The sequence below is a fragment of the Microcebus murinus genome, chromosome X, assembly GCF_040939455.1.
Source record: "Microcebus murinus isolate Inina chromosome X, M.murinus_Inina_mat1.0, whole genome shotgun sequence".
Taxonomy (NCBI): domain Eukaryota; kingdom Metazoa; phylum Chordata; class Mammalia; order Primates; family Cheirogaleidae; genus Microcebus; species Microcebus murinus.
Window position 1 is genome coordinate 29,863,692 of NC_134136.1, and position 14,084 is coordinate 29,877,775.

General features: G+C 40.1%; 1 protein-coding gene across 3 annotated transcripts in view; it reads right to left on the minus strand.

Annotated features, from left to right (window-relative positions):
* Nucleotides 1–9,620: 9,620 nt before the first annotated feature.
* TRMT2B (tRNA methyltransferase 2B) overlaps nt 9,621–14,084 on the minus strand; it is a 43,075-nt gene continuing 38,611 nt past the window's right edge. For all 3 annotated transcript variants that reach the window (XR_001154855.3, XR_012915915.1, XR_012915914.1), the window contains one exon: nt 9,621–11,182. The gene's annotated coding sequence lies outside the window, so the exon portion shown is untranslated. The remainder of the gene's footprint in view (nt 11,183–14,084) is intronic.

The window sequence follows — 14,084 nt, forward strand, 5'->3', positions numbered from 1 at the left end:
ATCACTTTCACCATGAGTACCACAAGCCACTATTTATTGAGTGCCTTCTGGATGCCAGGCACAATACTAATTTCTTCACATCCATTATCTTATTCACAACAAACAATGCTTGGAGGTAGGCACTATACCTGATTGCATTTTATAGAGGGGGAAACTATAGGGCAGAGAAGTTAAGTAACTTGCCCAAGGTCCCACACCACCTGTAAAAATCAAAGCAGGATGCTCTCACTCATCTGTGGGAGTTACAAAAGTGGATCTCATGAAGACAGAGAGTAGCTTGGTGGTTAGCAGAGGCTGGGAAGGGTAGGGAGGAGGGGAGGATGAAGAGAAGTTGATGGGTACAAATAATACAGCTTGATAGAAGAAATAACACCCAGTGTTAAACAGATTAGTAGGGTGACTATAGTTTACAACAATCTATTATGTATTTCAAAATAACAGGAAGAGAATGATTTGAATGTTTCTAGCATAAAGAAATACAAATATTTAAGATGATAAATATCTCAATTACACTGACTTGATCTTTACTAGTTATATGAATGTATTAAATTATCACATGTATCCTGAAAATATATATGTCTATTATATAATCAATAAAAAATAAAATTCAAAAGAACAATTTTGGTGAGGGGAAAAAAAAAAAGGAACTGAATCCAGATCTGTCTGACTCTACAGCTACTTTAGGCCAGAAACATCCACTTACGTTTTTCTCAAACTCTATCCAGAAAAAGAAAGCTATATCCAGGAAAAAATGCTGAAGTGTATCCTATCAGGAGAATTAATATCAATCAGCACATCAATAGTTGTAGCAGACACAGTTGATCGAGCACTTCCATTCTGACAGGTGCTGGGCTAAGTGCTTTATATATATCATTGCCTTTCATCCTCACAAGCCTATGAAGTCGATTCTATTATCACCATCTTACAGAGGCAGAAACTGATGTTCTGAGAGGTAAATAATTTGTCCAGGGCATCCACGAGGAGGTGGCAGAACTGATTTTCAGACTAAGGTCCAACTCCATAACCCATGCTCTTAGCTCTACCCCATATCATCTCACCAAACAGTATAAACCAACTAACCGATAATTGTTTATGAGGGATAGAAATCTTACACAAAAAGATCCATCTCACAACCCCATCTGGAAGGTCTGATACTGTCTAAGACTGTATTATTTGCTTCCATCTTCAAGGGAATCACCCCAAACAAGCACCTTATAGATCTTTGACACAACTCTGATTGAGGGTCAGCTGATTAGTCATGGAGCTGGAAGGAACCTTACAGAGCCTCTTGTCCAACCCCTCTTGTTATACAGATGAGGAACTTGGGGTACAGAGAGATTACGACTTGCCTAAGATGGTATAGCCGATCGCTAGCAGAGCTGCTCCTAAATCCAGATTTCCTGTGTGCCCAAGCCAATACTATTACCCTCTCTGAAAATGCTGCATCCTCTTTGGGTCTTCCTTGGCTGCTCTGCCCACCTCCTTTCCTCCAGTTCACCCGATTAATATCACGAGAGCATTCTGCTTACAATCTTTCTCACCAGAGGATGCAGCAATTATCTCTATTGAAGAAGATGGGAAAGGGAGGTAGAAGTGTACCCTATGAATGTGAGCTGAGTGGAGAATTTAGGTTGAACAACCCCTAATAAAACTGAATTTCAGTATATTGGCACGTTCCCTTTGTGCAATGTATGTGTTCCTGGGTGTCAACCACATTTTCCTACATAGAATCTATCAATCACAAAAGCTTATTTAAAGAACACTCCCACTAATACAGCCAGTATACCCTTATTCCCGTGAAGGAAAAAATATCTTTTTTGAGTGAATCTTAATTTTGTTGCTATCAGCTATTAATGTACTTTCCAAACCCCTGATCAAGCTGGGTGACCTGGCAATTTCCCCCAGTGTAGACAGAAAAAACTGCCTATCTTACAGGTCTGTTGTGAAGTTTAAGGGGGACAATCCATACAAAAATGTTTAGCATAGCACGTAGCATATCCTAAGTAGCTCATTAAATGTTAGCTACCATTATTATGATTTCGGTGAGAAGCTTGGTTAGGTCATTTGAAAACTATATCCCCCCATCTGGGACAGGGGTATTCCCTTTCCTCTTTTCTGTAGAGAACAACCCAAAGGATGATTCTAAAGTACAAAGAGCATGGAGAATCTAGGGTATTACAACCATTGCCTCCCATTATCTTTGTCTTTGAGACTGCTAAATCTGTCAAAGAGGCTTTATAAATCTATATCTCAGCACAGACACCAAAATAAGGATAGTTTTTCGAGCCAAGAGGGCAAATTTTCTTAAAGGCAAGTGGTTCCTTGGGGTTTCTCTTCTTTAGTTGTCAATATCTTAGCCTCTCTCTAGGACTTTTAGAGTCTAGCTCCTGTCAGAGGCACTTCAAGCATATGAATGACCCTGGCTCATCATTCAATAAGGCCCACATGGCTCTGAGTATTTGTCCATCTTATCTTTTGAGACAAACCTGGGCTTTCTGAGAATTCATTATGAATAGGTATGAATTCTGCTGTGAATGGTGTCCAACTCCTGCACTCCAGTTCCCATTCTTCATTCACATGTTGTATCTACCTGCCAGTAGTATCCTGTCAGCAGTGTTGCTAAGCAATCTATGACCTATAGGACATGTGTCATACAGTTAGCACACAACAAAGGTAGAGAAAGAACAGTGATAATTCAGGGTTGAAGGATGGAAACCAGTAGTAGCTAACCCAGCTATAAATCACCCAGAGATGCGAGTGTTGGTGCTTGGGCCATACCAGTTGTGTTTTGAATATCACTCTTCTCTCCCAGTAACCTCCTCAAATCATTCATTTTCAAGGCAGTTGCCACTGGTAAGATGTAATAATCAAGTATACTGAACACCAACATCACTCTCCTCGGGCAGGAGAATCCTGCCAACTAGTATTTTTAATCATAAGATGCCACTGGCCATGGCTGGAAGAAGAGTCAAGCCTGGACTCACTGCTCTGTTACTCAACCCTGTAAACACTTTATTGGGAGACCAAAACTTGAGCTATCACCCAACTTTCCAGGACTTAAATCATCCCCTCGGCCTACTTCATTTTCATAGGTGTGCCCAGAAGAACTATAGCCATGGCACCCCGACCTGTGTTTTATTCCTTCAGCTGTGATATTAATAATTTATATTTCCATTCCCCTTGCCTTTTCTTTCATGTCAAGCTCTGTGAGAAACAGAGATGGAGCTGTTATCCCAGGCGATAGAGAAAGCAGTATATATTTTCTGCTGTTGGCGTATAGATAACATCAGCTCAGGGTCATGGGAATCAGGGGCCTTGTACTTCCCAGGAAGTGCCCAGCTCAGGTCCAGGGAGCCCAGGAAGGCTCTTCTGCCAGGTAGTGGGCACAGCAATGTTAACAAAGCACTCAGGCTGTGCTGTGTGCCGATGACTCAGGAATCCCACGCGATCCCACACTTATGCTAGTCACCACTTCCAGGAACTAAAATAGACTTCTGGTGCTAAAAGACAGCAGGCCTTTAGGTCTGCTGAGAAAAATGAGCCCAGTCCTAAGAACTGGCATGCTATTCAATACAATGGAATGTTACACAGCCATTAAAGATGGCAATTATGTGCACTGTGTGGGTAGAAATCAGAATGTGAAATACTGTTAAGTGAAAACAGCAGAATAGGAAAGAGCAGGTACACATGCTGATCCTAAGTAAAGCATACACATAAGAATACATTTCTAAAGAACTTAAAAGAATGAAGAGCATCATAGTTCTTTTAGATTCTACGCCCCCCTCCCCCAATATGTTTTTAATAATACATTTTTCTTTAGAAATGTGTCATGCTGATCACACTAGGTTACAAAGACATCTGTCTTTTAGCTGACACAGGAGTTAACTCCACAGATAATTTGATTCAAGGACTAGAGAAGAACTGAACACTATGGGGGCTGGTGCTCTATCATTTGCAGCAACATGGATGGAATGGTCATTATGTTAAGTGAAATAAGCCAGGCACAGAAAGATAAATATCACACGTGCTCATCATATGTGGGAGCTTAAAAAGTGGATTTTATGGAGGTAGACAGTAGAAATGATAGCTACCAGAGGCTGGGAAGTAGGGGGATGAAGAAAAGCTGGCCAATGAGTATAAAAATACAATTTGATAGAAGGAATAAAATCTAATGTTCAAAAGTTCAGTAGGGTGACTATAGTTAACAATAATTTATTGTATATTTTAAAATAGCTACAAGAGAATTCAAATGTTCCCAACATAAAGAAAAAATGTCTGAGGTGACGAATCTCTCTATTACCCTGATCTGATTATACGCTGTATATACATATATCAAAATATCACATATACCCCCAAATACATACAACTATTATGTACCAATAAAAAAATCATTGCGCTGGATCATTCCTCTTCCTCCTCCCCTGCTTATGTTCAGGACACTCACTCAAACGCAATTACCATTTCAGGTTTAGCACTACAATGAGGAATTCCTTCCAAACCCCAAGCTGAGCAAATAACTCTAAGATGTGAGTTTAAGAAAATTTATATTTGGACCTCTTTGAAGTTGGGCTGCTGTGTTTTGAACCAGGCTTATTTATACTGAACAAAAGGAACTGTTTTTTTTGATAGGGTGCTAGAAGTTCCTTATTTGTAAAAGAATTGCTACATGCTACCCCTCTTGTCACCTTGTCACGGTCAGTACTTACAGTTAGTCAAGTATCTAGCACATATCTGGGTATCCGGGTAAGTAAAACTCTCACCCTGGAGCCCTGGCCTCAACACCTGCCCAGACTGGGTTTTTCTAGAATTTGCTTTCAATCAGCATGATTAGTTTTTAAAAGACTATGTTTAGTTTCTTTTAACTTTGCATTTTGAAATAATTTTAGATTTACTGAAGAGTTATAAATACAGTACAGAGTTCACATATACCCTTCCCCCAGCTTCCCCTAATAGTAACATCTTACTTCTAGTACATTGATCAAAACTACCACATTAACATTAGTAAAATACCAGCTATTAAACAATAGACTTGATTTAGACTTTACCAGTTTTTTCACTAATGTCCTTTTTTTTTTGTTGTTGTTCAGGATCTAATCCAAGATTCCATATAGTATGTTTAGTTGGAAAAAAAAAAACCCACCTCTAGAAACAAGTTTCCTCTTAGGAGGTTGAAAGGGCAGGCTAGTAGGTGTTCTGAGCAACTGATGATCTGGAGCTATTCCACCCAGAAGGGAACTCCATCACTTACTTCTGTACCAAAGCCCTTAATCTATGACACCTCATCACAGTTATTTTCAGAAAACATGTCCTACATTAGCACTTCTCACAGTAGTACTAAGCAATTTGACAAGTGGGTTATTTTTAGCAATGAATATTATGAAAGTGACAAAATGAGAGGGATGGCCTTCTTTGTTTTCTATGCTTCATTTTTCTTCAAACTGTATTTAAACCTTTTACTAGAAGCTATCATATTTGACTAAACCATAAATGCTGAGAAACACCCACAACAACAGGGAAGGAACTCTTTCCAATATGTATTTGGTTTTGTTCACCTAAAATTAAATATTGAAACCTTACCAAAAACAAACTGATTAGGTTAATTCTGGTAGTTAACCTCTAGAATGAGAGGGAAAGCAGGCCAGGACATCCATTTATTCACTCGACAAATAATCAGATTATTAAGAATGACTCATTTCATGCATGCTATGTGCCAGGCAATTTGCAAAGTGCTATATATATAGATTGTTTCACTAAATCAGTCAAAACAATCACATGAGGTAAGTACTATTAATATTATTACCCTTATTTTACAGAGAGAGGAACGGGGAATAGAGGGTTGAAGAGATTAAGTAACTTGCCGAAGGTCACACAGCATGTAAGTGATGAGGCTAGGATTCAAGCCCAGGTCAGCCTTATTCCAAAGCTGCTCTACTTGGCTAGTATGCTATGTCGCCTTTCTGAGCACCTGCCACACTTCAGACACCATGCTAGGTGTTAGAGATACAATAGTGATTAAGTGTATAGTTTGTCCTCTCAAACTTTATAGTCTAGTTGGAGTAGACAGACTATTAAACAGCTAAGCATAATATAGCCCTCTCTTCTTCTCAGATATTCCTTGCTTTGTTACACATAAAGGTGATCAGTAATTGCAAATGGTGAATATAAACATCTCGAAGTATTTAAATTCCTTTTCTAGGTCCTCAGAGCAAAGGCCTCTTCCATCCACGTGTCCTGAGGCTCCCTAACAGTTATGAATACACTTGAGGATATTTACATGTTCTTCCATTGTGTGGCTCTGGGCCAGATGTGGGCATTGTCACCTCTTGATCTCCTTTGACAAAAAAACAATGAGAAATAAAATGTAGAGATACATATATTAATGGAATAGAATCAGCTGATGGAAAATTTTCAAGTCTGGGGCATAACAGTTATATTCATTTCAACTATCCTTTTGCACTTAAATTAATTGGTGAGCACTGAGGGAGCCTCAAATGGTTCATGACTGTACTTTATGGGCCATTTTGAAATATATTCCTTAGAAAAATGACAGTGATGACCCTATAAGTTATAAATATGCAATGTGATTTTGAAGGTGAAGGGGTGGAAGACCTAAATCTCAAGAAACAACAATCTCTTCTCCCTTCCAGCCCCCAAACAATCAAATGGCATTATCAAATACCTTAATCCTGTGGTTCTCAATACTGGCTACACACTGAAATCACTGGAAAAATTTCATTACCATCTCCTGTGTCCCACCCCAAGATTGTGATGATTTAGTTGGTCTGGGTATGGCCTGGGCTTTGGAAGTTTGGAAAGTTCCCTGGGGGATTTTAATGTGCAGATTAATTTGGGAACCACAGCCCTAATCAAAGGATCATAATCCTGGCTGCACATTCAAATCACCTTGAGGATCTTTTAAAATTCCAGATGCTTGGGCCACACCCCAGTCCAATTAAATCAGAATATCTGGGGGTAAGGCTCAAGCCCCAAAACTAGGTTTTTCAAAAGCTCCCCAGGTGATTCCAATGTGCCAAGACTGGACACCATTGCAGTAGGTGAAACTCCAAACCTGCAAGGGCAATGACAAAATGTGCACTCACTGGTTCAGCAACTCTTAAGATGAGCCTAATGAGAAGAAGCCAGTTCTACTTAATAGAACACAGGTAAGAATCAGGCTACGGACAAATCCTTAAAACAATTGTCCTACTGTAATATTAAGATGGGCTCACTTTTCTCTCACATGCATGAGGGTTAATTTTATGGCTTGGCTAGGATTATAGCAACTGATGGATATCTAAGCCACACTTTCTACCACACCCACCAAAATAAGTGCAGAAAGAATGGGAAAGAAAATGCGTTAACGAGATGAAAACCTTTGCAAAGGACTCAAAATCAGTGCTCAAAACTCCTAGGTAGGTCTAGATGAGGAGAAAGCAGAAAAGCAAGCTATTACCCAACTACTGTAGTTCATGTTTTATCTGAAACTTGATGTGCGCTTTTACTCAACATGCCAAACACTAACCTTGGAGACAAAAACCTCAGACAGTGATTCTCGTCCTTGGCTACATATTAGAGTCATCTGAAGACGTCCAAAATGAATTAAAGGTACCTCTGAGGGGATGGTGCCAGGGAACCTGTTTTAAAAGGTCCCCAGGTGGTTCTAATGTGCCATCATGGCTAAGAACAGTCACTCTAAACCAGTGGTTCTCAAACTTGAATGTGTATCACAATCACCTGTAGGGCATGCTAAAACAGATTGCTGGGCCCCAACTCCAGTGTTTCTGATTCAGTTGGGGTGGAACCCGAAAGTTTGCATTTTTCACAAGCTCCCAGGTGATGTCTCCACTGCCATAGACCTAGATACTTTACAACTGGAAGAGATCATTTACTATAAACCCCAAAATCTCCTGGGAATTTACAGCTACTTTAGTTACCACTAGTCTTCATGTCCCAACCCCAATTTCTACTGTTCTTCCCTACCTTTACTATGTATTAATACTAACAATGTGACCACTTTGGGTGGACCAACTTGTCCCGGTTTATCTGAGATGCTCCCAGTTTTAGCACTGTAAGTCCCATGTCCCAGGAAAATCAGGACAGTTGGTCACTTTACTAATGTTTTACAGTTCACAAACTGTAATACAATACTATTACATTTTTCTTATATCACCCAGCATCCAGATCTTGGTTTCTAAGCACCATTCTCCATTGAAAGGAACCAAGGTTCATTGGAAATGGCTGATTTTAGGACTAGGGCAGGGAAAATGTACAGTGAGCCTGAGAATATTGCGCTAGAATCTAAGGACGTGCTCAAAGACTAATGGAAGCATGTTTAACCAACATGGGAGTCGAGCCTGAGAGGACTCTCACTGGCCAAACTGGAGAAAATTTGGACATCAAAAAGAAAATGATTGAACTGAACACTGAATTCAAATAAGAAAAATATCAAGTGATATTTGAAAAAAGAAAATAACTTTGTCACCATTGGAAATAACTATTATACCAACTTCTTACTCTGAAAATTGCTATTTAAGGGAAAAGAATTAGGCATTTACCTTGCCTTTTTTGGAGGAACTCTAGTTTATACCCTATAGGTGAGGAAAAACTCATCTTTACAGAAGAATGCAGGCTAATAAACATAGACTGATTCAAAGAATTAGGAAATCAACACTTGCAATCCCCAATTGAGTTGCAAAATAAATTTTAAAAATTAAAAAAAATGACTGAGTTAGGAAATAGTAATCAATGGATGCTAAAATCTTTAGGTGAGAGGCTGTTGGGAAACAGGATAGTTACATGAGGCCAAATAACACCCTACAGATTTATTGTTAATTACAAAGAGAAAATTACACAGAGAGTTCTGAGGGCCATCAACTTAACCATCACCTTTACTAAGAGTGGACAACTGATATTATGCATCTCCTGATGGGATGCAACATGAAGTATAGACCATCACTTAAGAAGTATTCTTGTCGAAAATGTTGTAATATGAATCTAATCAAGCCACTAGACCTACAAGAAATTCAGGAGCCAGAAAGAGTTAAACACCACCCTAAGGAAACAAACCATCTTGATTTGCCCAGGACTGAGGGGTTTCCCAGGATAAGGAGTAGTGCTCAAACTGGGAGAGTTAGGGCAAACCAGGATAGTTAGTCACCCTACAGTCAGATAAATCCATAATGTGGGGCAGACCTGGTATACAAAAAGTCAGTGTCATGAAAAAGAGTAGGGAGACCATTCTTGATTAAGAGAGACTAAAGAGTGGCCGGGCGAGGTGGCTCACGCCTGTAATCCTAGCACTCTGGGAGGCCGAGGCGAAGGCGGACGGATTGCTCGAGGTCAGGAGTTCGAAACCAGCCTGAGCAAGAGCAAGAGCAAGACCCCGTCTCTACTATAAATAGGAAGAAATTAATTGGCCAACTAATATATATAGAAAAAATTAGCCAAGTATGGTGGCACAAACCTGTAGTCCCAGCTACTCAGGAGGCTGAGGCAGCAGGATTGCTTGAGCTCAGGAGTTTGAGGTTGCTGTGAGCTAGGCTGATGCCACGGCACTCACTCTAGCCTGGGCAACAGAGCGAGATTCTGTCTCAAAAAAAAAAAAAAAAAAAAAAGGAGAGACTAAAGAGACACAACTACCAAATTAAACATGTGAATTAGCCATAAAAGACTTTTTAGGGACAGCTGGGGAAACTGAATATATAGCACTGTGACCCTGCTAGTACATAGATGTAAATGAACTATGTCGCTAAGCACACTAATACAGCTGCTGGTTCTTTTTGTTGTTGTTGTTGTTACAAGACTCTCAGTGAAGAATGTGGTACTCTGATGTATACTCTGGTGCAAGCTCCTTATCTCCCTGTGAACCAACAGGTAGTCTGCAGACCACACTTTAGGAAGCACTAGATTACATATTAGATGATATTAGTGAAGACTGGTAAGGTATTGCTAATTTTATCAGCTGAATTTATAGTATTATAGTTAGGTAGAAAAATGAACTTATGCTTAGATGTATGCTGAGGTATTTAAAGGTAAAGTGTCAAGATGTCTACAACTTACCTTTCAAGTGGTTTGTCAAAGAACATATACACACAGAGATAAAGCACATATAGCAAAATGTTAACATTTATTGAATCTTGATGTTGGCTATACTGGTGTTCATTGTACTATTGTTTCTCTATTATGGGGGTACAAATGTTTAGGTTACATATATTGCCTTTGCCCTGCCCAAGTCAAAGGTACAAGTATGTCCATCCCCCAGATGGTGCACACTTCACCGATTAGGTGTGAATATACCCATCCTCTCCTCCCCCCACCTCCCGTCTGCCCGACACCCAATGAATGTTACTACTATACGTGCACATAAGCATTGATCAGTTAATACCAATTTGGGCCGGGCACGGTGGCTCACACCTATAATCCTAGCACTCTGGGAAGCCGAGGCGGGAGGATCGTTTGCGCTCAGGAGTTCAAGACCAGCCTGAGCAAGGGCGAGAACCCGTCTTTACTAAAAAAATAGAAAGAAATTATCCTGACAACTAAAAAATATATATATTTAAAAAATTAGCCGAGCATGGTGGTGCATGCCTGTAGTCCCAGCTACTCGTGAGGCTGAGACAGAAGGATCGCTTGAGCCCAGGAGTTTGAAGTTGCTGTGAGCTAGGCTGATACCTTGGCACTCTAGCCAGGGCAACAGAGTGAAACTCTGTCTCAAAAAAAAAAAAAAAAAATACCAATTTGATGGTAACATTGTATTATTCTTTTAACTTTCTTATATGTTTGAAATTTTTCATAATAAAAATGATGGAAGCATGATTCTTATAGGATATACAGGCCTCCCTCATTTTGAGTTTCACTTTATTATGCTTCACAGACACTACATTTTTTAAAAAATTTCAGATTTGTGGCAATTCTGTGTCAAGCAAGTCCATCAGCTCCATTTTTCCAACAGCAAGTGCTCATTTCTTGTCTTTATGTCACATTTTCAAACTTTTTCACTATTATTATGATATCAATTATGATGATCTGTGATTAGTGATCTTTGATGATACTACTGTAATTGTTTGGGGCACCACAAACCACACCCATATAAAACGGTAAACTTAATAAATGCTGTGTGTGTTCTGACTGCACCACCAGCCATTCCCCCATTTCTTTCCCTCTCTTCAGGCCTCGATATTCCCTGAAACACAAAAATATTGAAATTAGGCCAATTAACAACTCTACAATGGCCTCTAAAGTAATCAAGTGAAAGAAAAGTTGCATGTCTCTCACTTTAAATCGAAAGCTAGAAATGATTAAGCTTAGTGAGGAAGGCATGTCGAAAGCCAAGACAGGCAGAAATCCAGGCCTCTTGTGCCAAACAATTAGGCAAACAGTGAATGCAAAGGAAAAGTTCACCAAGGAAATTAAAAGTGCTACTCCAATGAGCACATGAATGATAAGAAAGCAAAACAGCCTTATTGCTGATATGGAGATAGTTTTAGTGGTCTGGATAGAAGATCAAACCAGCCACAACATTCCCTTAAGCCAGCACAAGGCCCTAGCTCTCTTCAATTCTATGAAGGCTAAGAGAGGTGAGGAAGCTGCAGGAGAAAAGCTGGAAGCTAGCAAAGATTGGTTTATGAGATTTAAGGAAAGAAGCTGTCGCCGAAACATAAAAGTGCAAGGTAAAGCAGCAAGGGCTGATGGAGAATATCTACAAGATCTAAGATAAATGATGAAGGTGGCTACACTAAACAGCAGATTTTCAAAGTAGACAAAACAGCCTTCTATCAGAAGATGCCATCTAGGACTTTCATGGCTAGAGAGAAGTCAATGCCTGGCTTCAAACCTTCAAAGGACAAGATGACTCTCTTGTTAGGGGATAATGCAGCTGGTGACTTTCAGTTGAAGCCAATAGTTATTTACTATTCCGAAGGGCCCTTAAGAATTATGTTAAATCTACTATGCCTATAGTCTGTCAGTGGAACAACAAAACTATAGCATGGTTTACTGAATATTTTAAGTCCACTTTTGAGACCTATGGCTCAGAAAAAAAAAGATTCCTTTCAAAATATTACTGTTCATTGACAATGCACCTAGTCACACAAGACCTCTGATGGATATGCAAGGTAATATTGTTTTCATGCTTGATAACATAACATCCATTCTATAGCCATAGATCAAGGAGTAATTTTGAAATTCAAGTTTTATTATGTAAGAAATACATTTTGGGCCAGGTGCAATGGCTCACACCTGTAATCCTAGCACTCCGGGAGGCCGAAGTGGGCGGATCATTTGAGCTCAGGAGTTCGAGATCAGCCTGAGCAAGACCGACACCCCATCTCTACTAAAAATGGAAAAATTAGCTGGGTGTCGTAGCATGTACTTGTAGTCCCAGCTACTTGGGAGGCTGAGGCAGGAGGATCACTTGAGCCCAGGAGTTTGAGACTACAGTGAGCTACAATGCTGCTACTGCACTCTACCCAGAGTGACAGAGTGAAACTCTGTCTCACAAAAAGAAAAAAAAGTACATTTTGTAAGGCTATAGCTACCATAGACTGTGATTCCTCTGATGGATCTGGGCAAGGTAAATTGAAAACATTCCGGAAAGGATTCACCATTCTAGATGCAATTAAGAATATTCATGATTCATGGGACAATGTCAAAATATCAACATTAACAGGAGTTTGGGGCCGGGCATGGTGGCTCACGCCTGTAATCCTAGCATTCTGGGAGGCCGGGTGGATTGTTTGAGCTCAGGTGTTCCAGACCAGCCTGAGTAAGAGCAAGACCCTGTCTCTACTAAAAATAGAAAAAATTAGCCAGGCATGTGGCGCATGCCTGTAGTCCCAGCTACTCAGGAGGCCGAGGCAGAAGGATTGCTTGAGCCCAGGAGTTTGAGGTTGCTGTGAGTTAGGCTGACGCCACGGCACCCTAGCCCAGGCAACAGAGTGAGACTCTGTCTCAAAAAACAAACAAACAAACCCCAGGAGTTTGGAAAAAGTTGATTCAAACCCTCATGGATGACTTTGAGGGGTTCAAGATCTCACTGGAAGAAGACACTGCAGATGTGGTTAAAAATGGCAAGAGAACTAGAAGTGGAGCCTGAAGGTGTGACTGAATTCCTGCAATCTCATAAAACTTGAGCAGATGAGGAGCTGCTTTTTATGGATGAGCAAAGAAAGTTGTTTCTTGAGATGGGATCTACTCCTGGTGAAGATGCTGTGAACATTGTTGAAATGACAAGAAAGGATTTAGAATATTACATAAACTTAGTTGATAAAACAGCAGCACGTTATAGAGGCCTGACTCCAATTGTGGAAGAAGTTCTACTGTAAAGTGCTATCAAATAGCATCACGTGCCACAAAGAAATCTTTTCATGAAAAGAAGAGTCGATTAATACTGGAAACTTCATCATTGTCTTATTTTATGAAATTGCTACAGCTACTCAAAACTTCAGCAACTGTCACCCTGGTCAAGTCAGGAGCCATCAACATCGAGGCAAGACCCTCCACCAGCAAAAAGGACTTGCTCAAGGCTCTGATGATCCTTAATATTTTTTAGCAAGAAACTATTTTTAAATTAAGGTATATATACATTGCTTTTTAAACATAATGCTATTGTACACTTAACAGACTATATAGAGCAAGACTCTGTCTCAAAAAAAAAGAGTAACAAACTTATCAACAAGTTGATTGTCCACAGCTGATAATATATTTATTTATTTATTCATTAGATATTCCTTGAGGGAGGAATATCTGGTTTGTTTTTTTTTTTGAGACAGAGTCTCGCTTTGTTGCCTAGGCTAGAGTGAGTACCGTGGCGTCAGCCTAGCTCACAGCAACCTCAAACTCCTGGGCTCAAGCAATCCTTCTGCCTCAGCCTCCCAAGTGGCTGGGACTACAGGCATGGGCCACCATGCCCGGCTAGTTTTTTCTATATATATTATTTGGCCAATTAATTTCTTTCTATTTATAGTAGAGACGGGGTCTCGCTCTTGCTCAGGCTGGTTTCGAACTCCTGACCTCGAGCAATCCGCCTGCCTCGGCCTCCCAGAGAGCTAGGATTACAGGCGTGAGCCACCGCGCCCAGCCAGGAA